The sequence below is a fragment of the Lolium perenne genome, chromosome 6, assembly GCF_019359855.2.
Source record: "Lolium perenne isolate Kyuss_39 chromosome 6, Kyuss_2.0, whole genome shotgun sequence".
Taxonomy (NCBI): domain Eukaryota; kingdom Viridiplantae; phylum Streptophyta; class Magnoliopsida; order Poales; family Poaceae; genus Lolium; species Lolium perenne.
The window spans coordinates 175,183,807-175,196,577 of NC_067249.2; positions in this window are offsets into that span (position 1 = coordinate 175,183,807).

Here is a 12,771-nt window from a genome sequence, read left to right on the forward strand (position 1 = left end):
TTAGACGCTTCAGCTTGCCCGTTGGCTTGAGCATAATATGGAGATGATCGGATCAGCTTAATCCCCATGTCATCGCAGAATTTTCTGAATTCTTTAGAAATAAAGACCGAACCTCCATCGGTCGTGATTGTTTGGGGAATTCCGAACCTATGAATGACGTGTTCTTTCACAAATTTGATAACATCTTCTGATTTTACCTTCTTCATAGGGACGGCCTCCACCCATTTGGTGAAGTAATCTGTAATGGTCAGGATCCACTCGTGGCCTTTGCTCGACGCAGGATGGATTTTGCCGATCATATCCATGCCCCAACCTCGGAATGGCCAAGGCTTGATGATGGGGTTCATTGCTGATGCGGGTACCATCTGAATTTTCCCGAACATCTGACACGCTTGGCATCCCTTGTAGTACTTGAAGCAATCCTCAAGCATAGTGGGCCAATAAAACCCTGATCGCCTAATCAGCCACTTCATCTTATGAGCCGATTGGTGAGTTCCACAGGCGCCTTCGTGCACCTCAAGTAAGAGCCGATTAGACTCAGTTGGCCCCAGGCACTTGAGTAGTAACCCTTCCAACGTCCTGTAGAACATGTCATCTCCTATAAGGACATATTTCATGGCCTTGTATCTTATCCGTTTAGGTGCCCCCCGAGCCGAATCTTTCAAGTAATTGAAGATATCGGCTCTCCAATCATCCTGTTCCAGGAACTGCACCTGAACTTCTGACCCATCTGGTATGTCCTTGTACCCTGACGCCATTTGCGCGAGATCATTGGCGTCGGTATTCTGAGATCTTGGGACCCAATTGAAATTGATGTACCGAAAATGCGTCATCAGCTCACGACATTCCATCCAATATGGGAAAAGCGACTCACTCTCGCACTTGTATTCGTCCGTGAGCTGGTAAATTACCAACTTCGAGTCTCCAAAAAGCTCCACCGCTTCTGCCCCGGCTTCCAAAGACAACTCCAGTCCCTTGCGTACTGCCTCATACTCAGCGACATTGTTTGTGCAAGGAGTAGATAGTCTGATGGAGAAGGAGTATGTTGCCCCCCGAGGCGACACGAGCAGAATGCCGATGCCACAACCATCGTCACAAGCCGATCCATCGAAGAACATAGCCCATGCACGTATAGATAGTGCTGCTATATTAGTATTGATCCGTTCAGCTATGAGATCGGCCAACGCTTGTCCCTTGACTGCTTTTGCAGGCTGATACCGAAGATCAAACTCCGATAGCGCAAACATCCACTTACCAAGTCGGCCTTTCAAAACAGGAGCCGACAGCATGTGCTTGACAACGTCTGACTTGCATATGACGATGATTTCTGCTGTCAAAAGGATGTGATGGAGCTTGGTGCAGGTGAAGAACAGGCAGAGGCATAACTTCTCGACCTCAGGATACCTTGTCTCTGCATCCAACATCCTTCTGCTGAGGTAGAATACAACATTTTCAACGCCCTCGTGGAGTTGCACCACCACTGAAGCAATGGACGTGTCAGCTACCGATAGGTAGATGTAGAACGGCCTGTCCTGCTGAGGCGGAACTAGCACAGGCGGTGTTGTTAGATACCGCTTAATCTCGTCAAACGCCTTCTGCTGTTTGATGAAACTCGTCATCAGATTTAATCTTGACCAACGCCATGAACGGCTCAATTCGTCCTGAGAGATTAGAGATGAATCGCCGGACGAAATTGATCTTGCCGATCAGACGTTGGAGCTCCTTCTTCGTGGTAGGCGGCTGCATGGTACGTACTGCCTCCTGACTTTTCAGGCCGATCTCAATTCCTCGTTCATGAACAAGAAAACCTAGGAACTGACCGGCCGTCACACCAAAGGCACACTTCTTTGGATTCATTCTGAGTCCGAACTTCTGAGTTCGGTCTAGGATGCGTCGCAAATCATCTAAGTGTCCTTCCATGGAGACGGACTTGACCACCACGTCATCGATGTAGATTTCCACCAACTTGCCGATCAGATCATGAAAAATATAATTCATGGCTCGTTGGTATGTTGCACCGGCATTCTTCAAACCAAAAGTCATGACCACATATTCGAACAAGCCCACTGATCCTGGTACTCGGAATGCAGTCTTGTGTATATCTCCTGGGGCCATGAAAATCTGGTTGTAGCCGGCATTGCCATCCATGAAACTCAACACCTTGTGGCCAGCAGCTGCGTTGATTAATGTTTCTGCCACAGGCATTGGATATTCATCCTTTGGGGTGGCTCTGTTAAGGTCTCGAAAATCTATGGCCACACGCCATCGGCCGTCCTTTTTCTCCACAGGTACAACATTGGAGATCCATTCAGCATACCTGCATGGCCTGATGAACCCGGCGGCTAACATTTTCTCGATCTCTTTCTTGACTTCTTCGAGGATTTCGGCCTTCATCTGACGTGCTCGTTGTTGGAATGGCCGAAATCCTTTCTTGAGAGGGAGCCGATGCTCAATGATGCTCCTGTCTAAACCAGGCATCTCTGTGTAATCCTATGCAAAGCAATCTGGGTACTCTTTTAATAGAGCTATCATCTAGCTCCCGAGATGTGGATCTAACTTCTTGCTGATGAAGGTTGTTCGTGGCTTATCCCCAGGACCAATGTCGACTTCTTCTAGCTCATCAGCCGATGTAAACCCATACCCTAGCTTTCCGTCACCTGTTAGATCGACACTGAACACAGGGAAAACGTGTGGCAAGGATAATATGGGCCGATTGCTGGAATCGGCCCCCATCTTGATTGCATTGCTTACAAGAGGTTTACATCTTGTTCGTGCTTCACTATGACTACGTGACATGCTTGAGACAAGATCATTACTTTCTATTTTTTGGGGCCGATCACAAGGATCGGCCTTCCCATGTACGCTCATAGACTTTGCTCCTGTTACACGGTTAGGCCAGTGGATAAGACCAGCCTCACCCCGTTTTTTGACACGTCGATGTACTCGCAGTCGTCCAAAGTGATGCCTGAGAGTGGCTCTTGGCCTTCCGTCTCCCAAACGTTCATGCCAGCCGTTGAAATCTCGGCTGTATTGTCTGCCTGGACGACTTCTACCTCATCTCCATCCCACTGTATTAGGCATTGGTGCATCGTAGATGGAATGCAACAGTTGGCGTGGATCCGATCTCTCCCTAGCAGGACAGCGTACGTGCTCTTGCTATCGACAATGGAGAATGTCGTAGGGATGGTCTTCCTCCCTACGGTCAGATCCACGTTCAGAACACCTTGTGCATCAGATGCTTGGCCGTTGAAATCGCTCAGTGTAACGTTGGTCTTGATCAGATCCGAGCTAGAGCGTCCCAACCGACGTAGCATGGAGTATGGCATGATGTTGACCGCCGCTCCGGTGTCCACTAGCATCCTATTGACAGGCTGTCCATTGATATAACCTCGTAAGTACAGGGCCTTCAGGTGTCTGTAGCTTCTTTCACGTGGCTTCTCAAAGATAACCGGCCGTGGGCCGCAGTCAAGTTGTGCCACAGGTGCTTCGTCTAATCCTGGAGCACAAAACTCCGCTGAAAGGATGAACACCATGTTTGTACTAGCCGATGTCTCATCATCGGCTTTCCTTTGCTTGGGGCGCCACTCCATCTTTTGTGGTCGACCCTCTTCGTCCAGGGTTCATTGAATTTTCGCGACCAGATCGGGCCGCGCCTTCCTTAGCGTGTGCAGGTATAACCTTTCGGCTTCCTCTAAGCTACGCAGTCGCTGAACCCTACGCTTTTGGGAACGGCTGAGTCCATCAGGGCACCACCTTGGCCGGTGGTACCTGTCCTCTTCTTCTTCGTAGTCATCTTCTAACTCCTCGAGGTCTTCTTCCCGAGAGGACTCAGTTTGCTTGTTCCTAGATGGGAGAGGCCCTAGACGTTTGAACACTGACAAGTCTGTTGCACCCTTCTTCTTCTACCTGCATTCTGGGCAGTTGCCGATTGTGGGCAATCGGCTCATTCCTGAATCCCAGCAGTGTTTGAAGAAAGGACAGTCCCAGTGCTTGTCCACGTTATCTTGTTCTCTTGACCTTTCCTTGGCACGGCGCTCGTACTTCTCCTCATCGCGATCATGCCGACGATGTCTCCTAGCGTCCCTGCTAGCTAGACGATCCCTTTCATCGTCGCTGTTGTACTGCCGGCGCTGGTCGTACTGACTTACATACTTGTTGAGGAGATGATCAGAGAGAGGTCGTTGATATCGCACATTCTTTACTTCTCCCTCTGTGATGTAGCGTTTGCCATCGTGCCGGAGCCGATCGCGTGGAGCGGCTTCCTCTTTGTCCTTGCTGCGAGAGCGGCTGCCCTCGCCTTTGTCCTTACCAGAGTGGTGCCCAGGCTCGACCATGTTAATGCTCAACGAGAAACCTGGCTGGCACCCCTCCGGGTAAGCGTACTCCACCGTGTTAACGGCGGGGAAGGGGTGTGTGTCGACTTTCATGGCGTACTGGTTGAAAATTAGACGTCCTTGTTCTATCGCCATTTGGATCTGCTGACGCCACACCCTGCAGTCGTTGGTGGTATGGGAGAACGTGTTATGCCATTTGCAGTATGGCTTTCCGTTCAGTTCCTGTACCGTGGGGATTTTGAGGCCTTCGGGTAACTTCAGCTGCTTCTCCTTAAGTAAGAGGTCGAAAATTTGCTCAGCTTTAGTTACGTCAAAATCAAACCCTCTTGGAGGACCTTGTGGCTTAACCCATTTGCAGGACACGGGGGTTGCCCCCCGAGTCCATTCAGCCACTGCTACCTCTTGATCTCCCGCAGACCCTTCATCTTCCTCCGTCTCAACCATGACTACTGCACGCTTGAACTTGTCCTGGTACAGCTCTGGGTGGCGCTGTTCATATAATGACAGTTTCTGAACCATGTGCGCCAGTGAAGGGTAGTCTGCTTGGGAAGCTATATCCTTGATTGGTGATGCGAGACCCACCACCGCCAACTCGACTGCTTCTTTTTCAGTCAAACGAGCCGAATAACATCGGTTCCTCACGGTCCTGAAGCGCTGGATGTATTCTGACACTGTTTCTCCGCGCTTCTGACGTACTTGTGCTAGATCGGCTATGCCAGCCTCGGAAGCTTCTGAGTGATACTGCATGTGGAATTGCTCCTCCAACTGCTTCCAAGTCTGGATCGGATCTGGTGGCAGTGATGTGTACCACCCAAAAGCCGATCCTGTGAGGGACTGTGCGAAGAACCTCACGCGTAGTGCATCTGCAGCTGAGATCGTGCCCAACTGCGCCAAATATCGGCTTACATGCTCGATAGAGCTGGAGCCATCTGACCCACTAAACTTGGAGAATTCAGGGAGCCGATATTTGGGTGGTAGTGGGATCAAATCGTAGTCGTTGGGGTACGGCTTGGAATAGCCGATTGCCCTCCTTTTCGGCACCATGCCGAACTGGTCTCTCAAGATCGTGCTGATCTGATCCGCATTGCTAGCTGCAGGAGTGGAGCCCTGAAGATTCGCTGGCGTGGCATACTTAGCTAGCCACGCTTGCTTCTCAAGATCTGAGCTAGCTGCAGGAGTGGAGCTCTGGACGTTCGTCGGAGTGGCGTATTTAGCTAGCCACGTCTGCTTCTCAAGTTCTGATCCAGAGGCTCCTCCTGCTGTTCCAGAGGTCCCTGCTGTTGCAGCCTGGTTCGTGAGTGCCCAGTTACTGCTATCTGGCACGTATGTGCACGTGTATCCGTGAGGGATCTCCTTAGGCGCCTCATACAAGAACTGGTAGTCGCTAGGATCGCCACCGATCTTGTAGACGATGAATGCCGGTGTACTCGGCACCTCTGGTGCTGCCAGCGCGAACGGCAGCGGTGGTCGGCTCTGGAGTGGTAGCTCTCCTTGGTGAGTCCCTAGAGCAGGTCCTGACGGAGAGTACTGATGCCTCAAGATTTCATGGAGCACCCGAAGGGCGACACGCTCCAAAGTGTTCACCAGGCTCTCAGAATGGCGGTGCAGCGAATGAGCTACCATGAAATTGATCTCCTGACGCAAGGACCTGGTGCGTTCTTCTGAAGGGGTGGACAGGTCAATTCCATCGAGCGCGCCTTCAGGTGTGAACCCTCTCCACCTGATGCCATGCGAGCGAGTCCTGTGGAAAGAGCCGATGAGGTCGGCCTCGAGGATAGCTTTGACGTCGTCATACTTCTTCTTGAGCTCCTCGGGCAAATCCTCGTACGTGACTGGAGTACCTTCCGCCATCTCAGATGTAGATGGCGATGCAGTTGATGTCGAAGACGGTCCCACCGGGCGTGCCAGAATGTGTTGGCGTCCGAAACCCACCGGCGAGCTACGGCTGGCAACACGAAGAGCCGGGAACAACCTTAGGGCTGCGGCTGGCCCTGGTCCCTCCGAGCGACGGCCTGCAAAGCTCCTGGTACGCACGTCCCGATGCTGGTGCAAGGGCGTGCCACCTGATCTATACCTGATCAGGAAGGTGATGGATTTGCTTCGCTTAGTTTCCTGCATGGCATACACGTAAACATTAAATACGAGTCTCGATCGGCTCTCAGGTTGTCCTGTGAATCGGCTCAAGGAGCCGATCCACCCATGACTCGTATGGGGTTTACGATTGCATGGTGGTCCTCCTTGATCAAAACAAAGCTAAAACGACATACGACGATCTAGGGTTTTCACCACATAATCGGAACATCCTACTCGTGATTGAGCCTGTCAGCCACGCACGGTGATCATAAACCGACCCTAGACAAGGCCTAAAAACCAACATCAAGTTGATCCCCGGAACGTCTTATCTAGGGTTAGCAAACTACACCCTACGTGCCACTGGATCATTCAACCCGTTTTGTAAGGCCTAACTATGCAGATATTAAACTAATCCTTGATGAATCAAGGAGCGATCATAACGGATCGGATCTACTAAACAATGATCAAGCAAGATGCCACCCTTACACCTAAGAAAGGTGTAAGGACGGCTAGATGTCTAAGGGTTGCATGGACGAAAACATGTAGCACGGTAAAGCAATGCTAACCCTAACACATCTATGATAACTACGTTGCTCGCCATCAACAAGGCTTCAGCACGAGCAACGCATGGATAACGAATAAACGTATACTGCCTAGATCGCAAGATGCGATCTAGGCAGCATGATGCTTACCCGGAAGAAACCCTCGAAACATGGGGTCGGCGATGCGCCAAGATTGGTTTGTGATGAACGTGATTGTTGTTTATTTCAGAAACCCTAGATACATATTTATAGTCCGTAGACTTTCTAACGTGGGAATAATCCCAACCGTGCACGAGCCAAACTCTAACTAACCGACACGTATCCTATTATATTTACAGATACAAGGGCAAACTAGCCCAAACTTCGTGTACAAGGCCGGTTCACGTATTCTTCCATGTATATTTCTTCAAGCCCAATCTTGATCGCGGCCCACCTCTGACTCGGTCAAATTCCGGTGATAACAGATGTGTACATGGCGCTTAAGCTGGACATGAGCCATGCATATGACAGAGTTGAATGGTCCTTTTTGGAGAGCATCCTAAGAAAGATGGGTTTCAATGAAAGTTTTGTTCGGCTAATTATGGAGTGTGTCACAACTGTTTCGTATTATTTTCGGGTGAATGGAGATCTCACACATGTGGTACATCTAGGAAGAGGCCTAAGACAACTGGACCCTATATCCCCTTATATATCAGGTGGAAAGTGATTTGTTTATACGAGGTGTTAAACTTGCAGCTACGGCTTGCCCATAAGCCAACATCTTTTTGCGGATCATTCGTTGTTGATCTTGGAAGCCAATGTTCAGGGTGTGGAGACCATCAAGTCTATCCTCCAAATCTATGAGGAAGGTTCCGCGCAAATGATAAATAGAAAAAATTTGTTGGTCATGTTTAGTAAGAATGTAACAAGGAATACAGAGAATTTGTTGCCGCAATGCTGGGAGCTAGGATCCTAAGTGACTGAGGGGAATTATCTTGGGTTGCCAACGTATGTGGGAAGATAAAAAATCAATGGTTTGCGTACATAAAGGAGCAGATTTGGAAGATAATTCAAGGTTGGAAATAAAAATGATGTAAACGGCAGCAAATGAGATCCTCATCAAGGCACCTACATATGGTATGACTTGTTTCGTTCTTACCAAGTATTTGTAGATTATATTGGATAGCTATTATGTCGTTTTTGGTCATCTCAAAATGACTGAAATGAATGCAATGCATTGGGTTGGATGGGAAAAGATGGAACTTCCAAAGGAGGAGGCAGTTGGGCTTCTGTGACTTGTACTTGCAATCTTGCAATGGTGCCATGTCAGAGTTGGCATTTGCTGCAAGCCCCATAATTTTTATATGCTCAGGTGTTGCATGCTAAATACTCCACGTATGGTAATATTCTAGATGCTAAGCCTATTGTGGGAATGAATTACGTTTGGCGAAGCATTTCGCAAGGTTTAGAAGTGCTAAAGGTAGGTATGATCTGTCGAATCGGTGATGGTTCCAATATTCGGATATGGGAAGATCCATGTGTAAGAACATGTCCATTACCCCATGTGTGGTTTTGGTAATTGATGACAATCCCTATGGACTAACGGTTGCATTGAGAATCAATCTTAGGTCAAGTCCATAGCTATGTGTTGGACTCAAGGTTGTAAGATGGAGAAGACGGAGTACAATGACGAAGACGGTGTCGAAGAGATACGAAGACGGTGTTGAAGATGAAAGAGAGAAGACGGCGTAGAAGATGAAGAGAGAAGACGACGTTGAAGATGGATGAAGATGGTGGCGTGCGTACAAGATGGAAGAAGACGGTGGAGGGTATGTTGAAGGAAGACGGTGGCATGTACAATCATGAAGAGGATGAAGACGGAGCTTGCCGACTCGAGAGGAACGCGCAAGGACAAGATTTGTGCTCGATAGGATAGTGAGTCACATCATCGGAGAGAACTCAAACCTTGCATGCATTGCATCGTGTTTCTTGGTTGTTCTTGGTTCTTATCCAAGAAACGGATTCCAGTTGCATCGCATGTTGCATGTGCGAGGGTGATGATTTTCTCGATATACCGCATTGAGAGGTTACACCTCTATGACCATGAGAAAATCTTCACTCACTCTTTTCCATGATTTCATCATGTGAGAAGGTAGCTTTTGTCGCCCTCTTTCCAAAAAAATTGGTTTCACCTCAATCGGAGTTTCCTACCTCAAGTTATGGATTTTACGGTTGCTTCGTATTTAAAAAGAAAAAGAAAAAGCTTTTTGGGCCGGGCGGTACTACCGCTGGCGGTACCGGCTGATGTCCCACAAATATAGGGGATCGTGTGTAGCCTTTTCGATAAGTAAGAGTGTTGAACCCAACGAGGAGCTAAAGGTAGGATAAACATTCTCTCAAGTTCTATCAACCACTGATACAACTCTACGCACACTAAGCGTTTGCAATATCTAGGAAATAAAACTAGAGCGATAACGGTTATGAGAGGTGACTTTGCAGAACAATAAAATACAAGGAATAAATGTTAGCGTTGCAGCAATAAAACAAACTAAACTAACAGTACCATGAGTGTGGAAAGGCGGTGGTAATAGAGGTGGCTTTGTCCAATATCGATTAGTGAAGATCTTGGGTTCAATGTCTTCGATGCAGCTTTCTATGTAGGAGAGGCTAAATATACATGCTCTCCCTCCGGGATTACAAGTACTATATGATTGGTTTGCTAGCAAACATCCGTAAATACTAGAAAGCATTAAGGTTTCCCCAACCATAGCCTTAAGTAAATGGTCCTCTTACTCCCATACATGCAACTATGCGGTTCGCGTCCTTAGGTTTCTCTCACTCCGGCAGAACTTCCCCCTTCTAGTATACAAGTACTACCAACCCTATGGTGCTTGATCCATGCGCGCACAAATATAATAGGCACCAAGGACGGTAACATATCAACATACAACTCTAATGAACCAAAGAGAAACAACCAATCAATCAAAGAACAAATAAACTATGGCAACATGATATAGATCATAGGATTCTAACTTATAGCATCAAACACCATGTTTACATAGGACGGTATAGAGGTTTGTGAGAGGATGGAGCACTGAATACAATGAGGAGTTGGTGATGGAGATGGCGGTGAAGACGTTGGAGGGCTCAGCGAGGAGCGCCGGGAGGCGGACGTGGGCGGCGCCGGCGGCGGCGCGGGGGCTCCTTCCCCGCCGCCGGCATCATGGGGGAGCGCCGCCCCTTAGCCTTCTTCTTTCTTGAGTTGGTGCTGGTGTAGATGAGTGTTTCCCCCTCCTTGGCTGCTGCCAAGGAGGAGGATTTTCGTGACAATGCTTGGGGGCCTCCAAAAATAAGGTTTCCATCAATATATAGTGGTTGAGATGCAATCTAGGACATGGGATGGATGCCCCTTTGATCCAAGGGCTATTGGGCACCTCTAGAACCTTTATAGGACTCCCCTCTGTCCTTCATGAGCCTCACAACTCGTGGCTGGGCCGAAATATCCAGGTATGGAAAGAGTTTGTGTCAAATACGTCACCAACTTTCGGAGTCCAGAGACTGCACGAACCTCCGCAGTAATTCGGCTCTGCCGGATGCATTCGTTGTCCGTTCTGGAGGAATAAGATGTCCAAATTGCTTGGTTTGAAATTCTATACAACTTTGTAGTTGACGACTTTTCCATTGGACGTCGTTCCGACGGAGTTTCGAAGCGATCTTTGAAAAGTGTTCAGCAGGGACAAATTCCGGGAAATTCCAGATTTCACCATAATGAGCTATTTCCTTCCATATTTGCCTATTTCCTGCACAACAAAGTTGAAACCAAGAACTTGTGCACTTTTGCAACTATTAATAGGTTAATCCCTTAAAACATATAGTAATTGGTGTAAAACAAGCATGAAACATCAAAAATTATAGATACGTTTGCGACGTATCAACATCCTCAAGCTTAACTCCTGCTCGTCCTCGAGTAGGTAAGTGATAAAAAGAATAATTTTTGAGGTTACATGCACCTTCAAAGTTCAAAGGTGACTAGATATAAATAATTTAAGAACAATTAATAACACATTCAAGATTCAATCAATAATAATTTTGGGACCATGCACATAGAACTAAGAATGACAACTATGCTCTCATAAGACGGTGCATATAAATTAGAAGATGATGACTCAACATAAAAGTAAAAGAATGACCCTTCGCAGAGGGAAGCAGAGATTAAACATGTGCTAGAGCTTTTTATTTTGAAAACATAGAGATATAAAATTTTAAGAGAGGCAATTGTGTCATCGGTAGCAATAAGTAATATAGGTTATGTATAAAACTTCCTATAAGTTGCAAGCCTCATGCATCGAATACTAATAGTGCCCGCACCTTGTCCTAATTAGCTCGAATTTCCATGGATTATCATCGCATTACATATGTTTCAACCAAGTTTCACAAAGGGGTACCTCCATGCCACCTGTACAAAGGTCTAAGGAGAAAGTTCGCATTGAATTTCTCGCTTTTGATTATTCTCAACTTAGACATCCATACCGGGACACCATGGACAACAGACAAATGGACTCCTCTTTAAGCTTAAAGCTTTCAACAACAGATAATATTCTCATAAGAGATTTGAGGATTAATGTCCAAACTAAAACTTCCACCATGATACATGGCTTTGGTTGGTGGCCCAATGTTCTTCTCTAACAATATGCATACTCAAACCATTTAATCATGAGAAATCTCCCTTACTTCAGACAAGACGAACATGCATAGCAACTCACATGATATTCAACAAAGGTGTAACAGGTTGATGGCGTCCCCAGAAACATGGTTACCACTCAACAAGCAACTTATAAGAACTAAGATACATAAGCGACATATTCAGTACCACAATAGTTTTTAGGCTACTTTCCCATGAGCTATGTATTGCAAAAACAAGGAATTATTTTGAAGATTTTAAAGGTAGCACATGTAAATTTACTTGGAGTGGCTGTGAAATACCACATATAGGTAGGTATGGTGGACACTTTTGGCATATTTTGGTTTTTGGTGGTTAGATGCACGAGTAGAGATCATACTCAGTACAGAATGAAGGCTAACAAAAAGAAAGATAGCGACCAACTAAGAGAGCAATAATGGTCATAATCATGCATAGCGACAAAACTTATTAATTAAAGCATATGGTGATATTAAAAGTCTAAACTAAATGATCAATTCAACCCAATTGAAACATCAGAGGAGATCTTCCATTTGCATCACTATTAGTATGAAACCTTTTTACTCGTACCCAACACCAATCAACTTATTTGAAACAACTCTCATTTATAATATTCATTAAAGATCAGAGAGCTAATCATATATAACTGAAGCATACTAACAAGCTCTGAACAAAATAGGAGTGAAAAACCAGAGCTAAACGCAGTACTAATAAAAATAAAACGCTCGTTGAACAATAAGAGTGAAAACTAGAGCGTTCATACAGTTAAAACGGAGCGTGTCTCTCTCCCAAACAAACATGGTATGATGGTGCCCACTTTATTGAAAATAAAATACACAACAGAAAATAAAGACGCTCCAAGAATAACAAATAGTATATGAAGCAATAAAAATATAGTGAACAGAAACAGGACCTGATATTTTTATTGATAAAGAAAGGGATGCCTTGGGCATCCCCAAGCTTTGACGCTTGTACTTCTTGAATATATCTTGGGGTGACATGGGCATCCCCAAGCTTGAGCTTTTATCCATTCTTCATCTCATCTCATCATTCTTCTTTCCTACACTTGAAAACTTCCTTCATACAAAACTCATCACAAATCTCATTAGCAGCGTTAGTGCAATGATAATATTAATCAAATCTA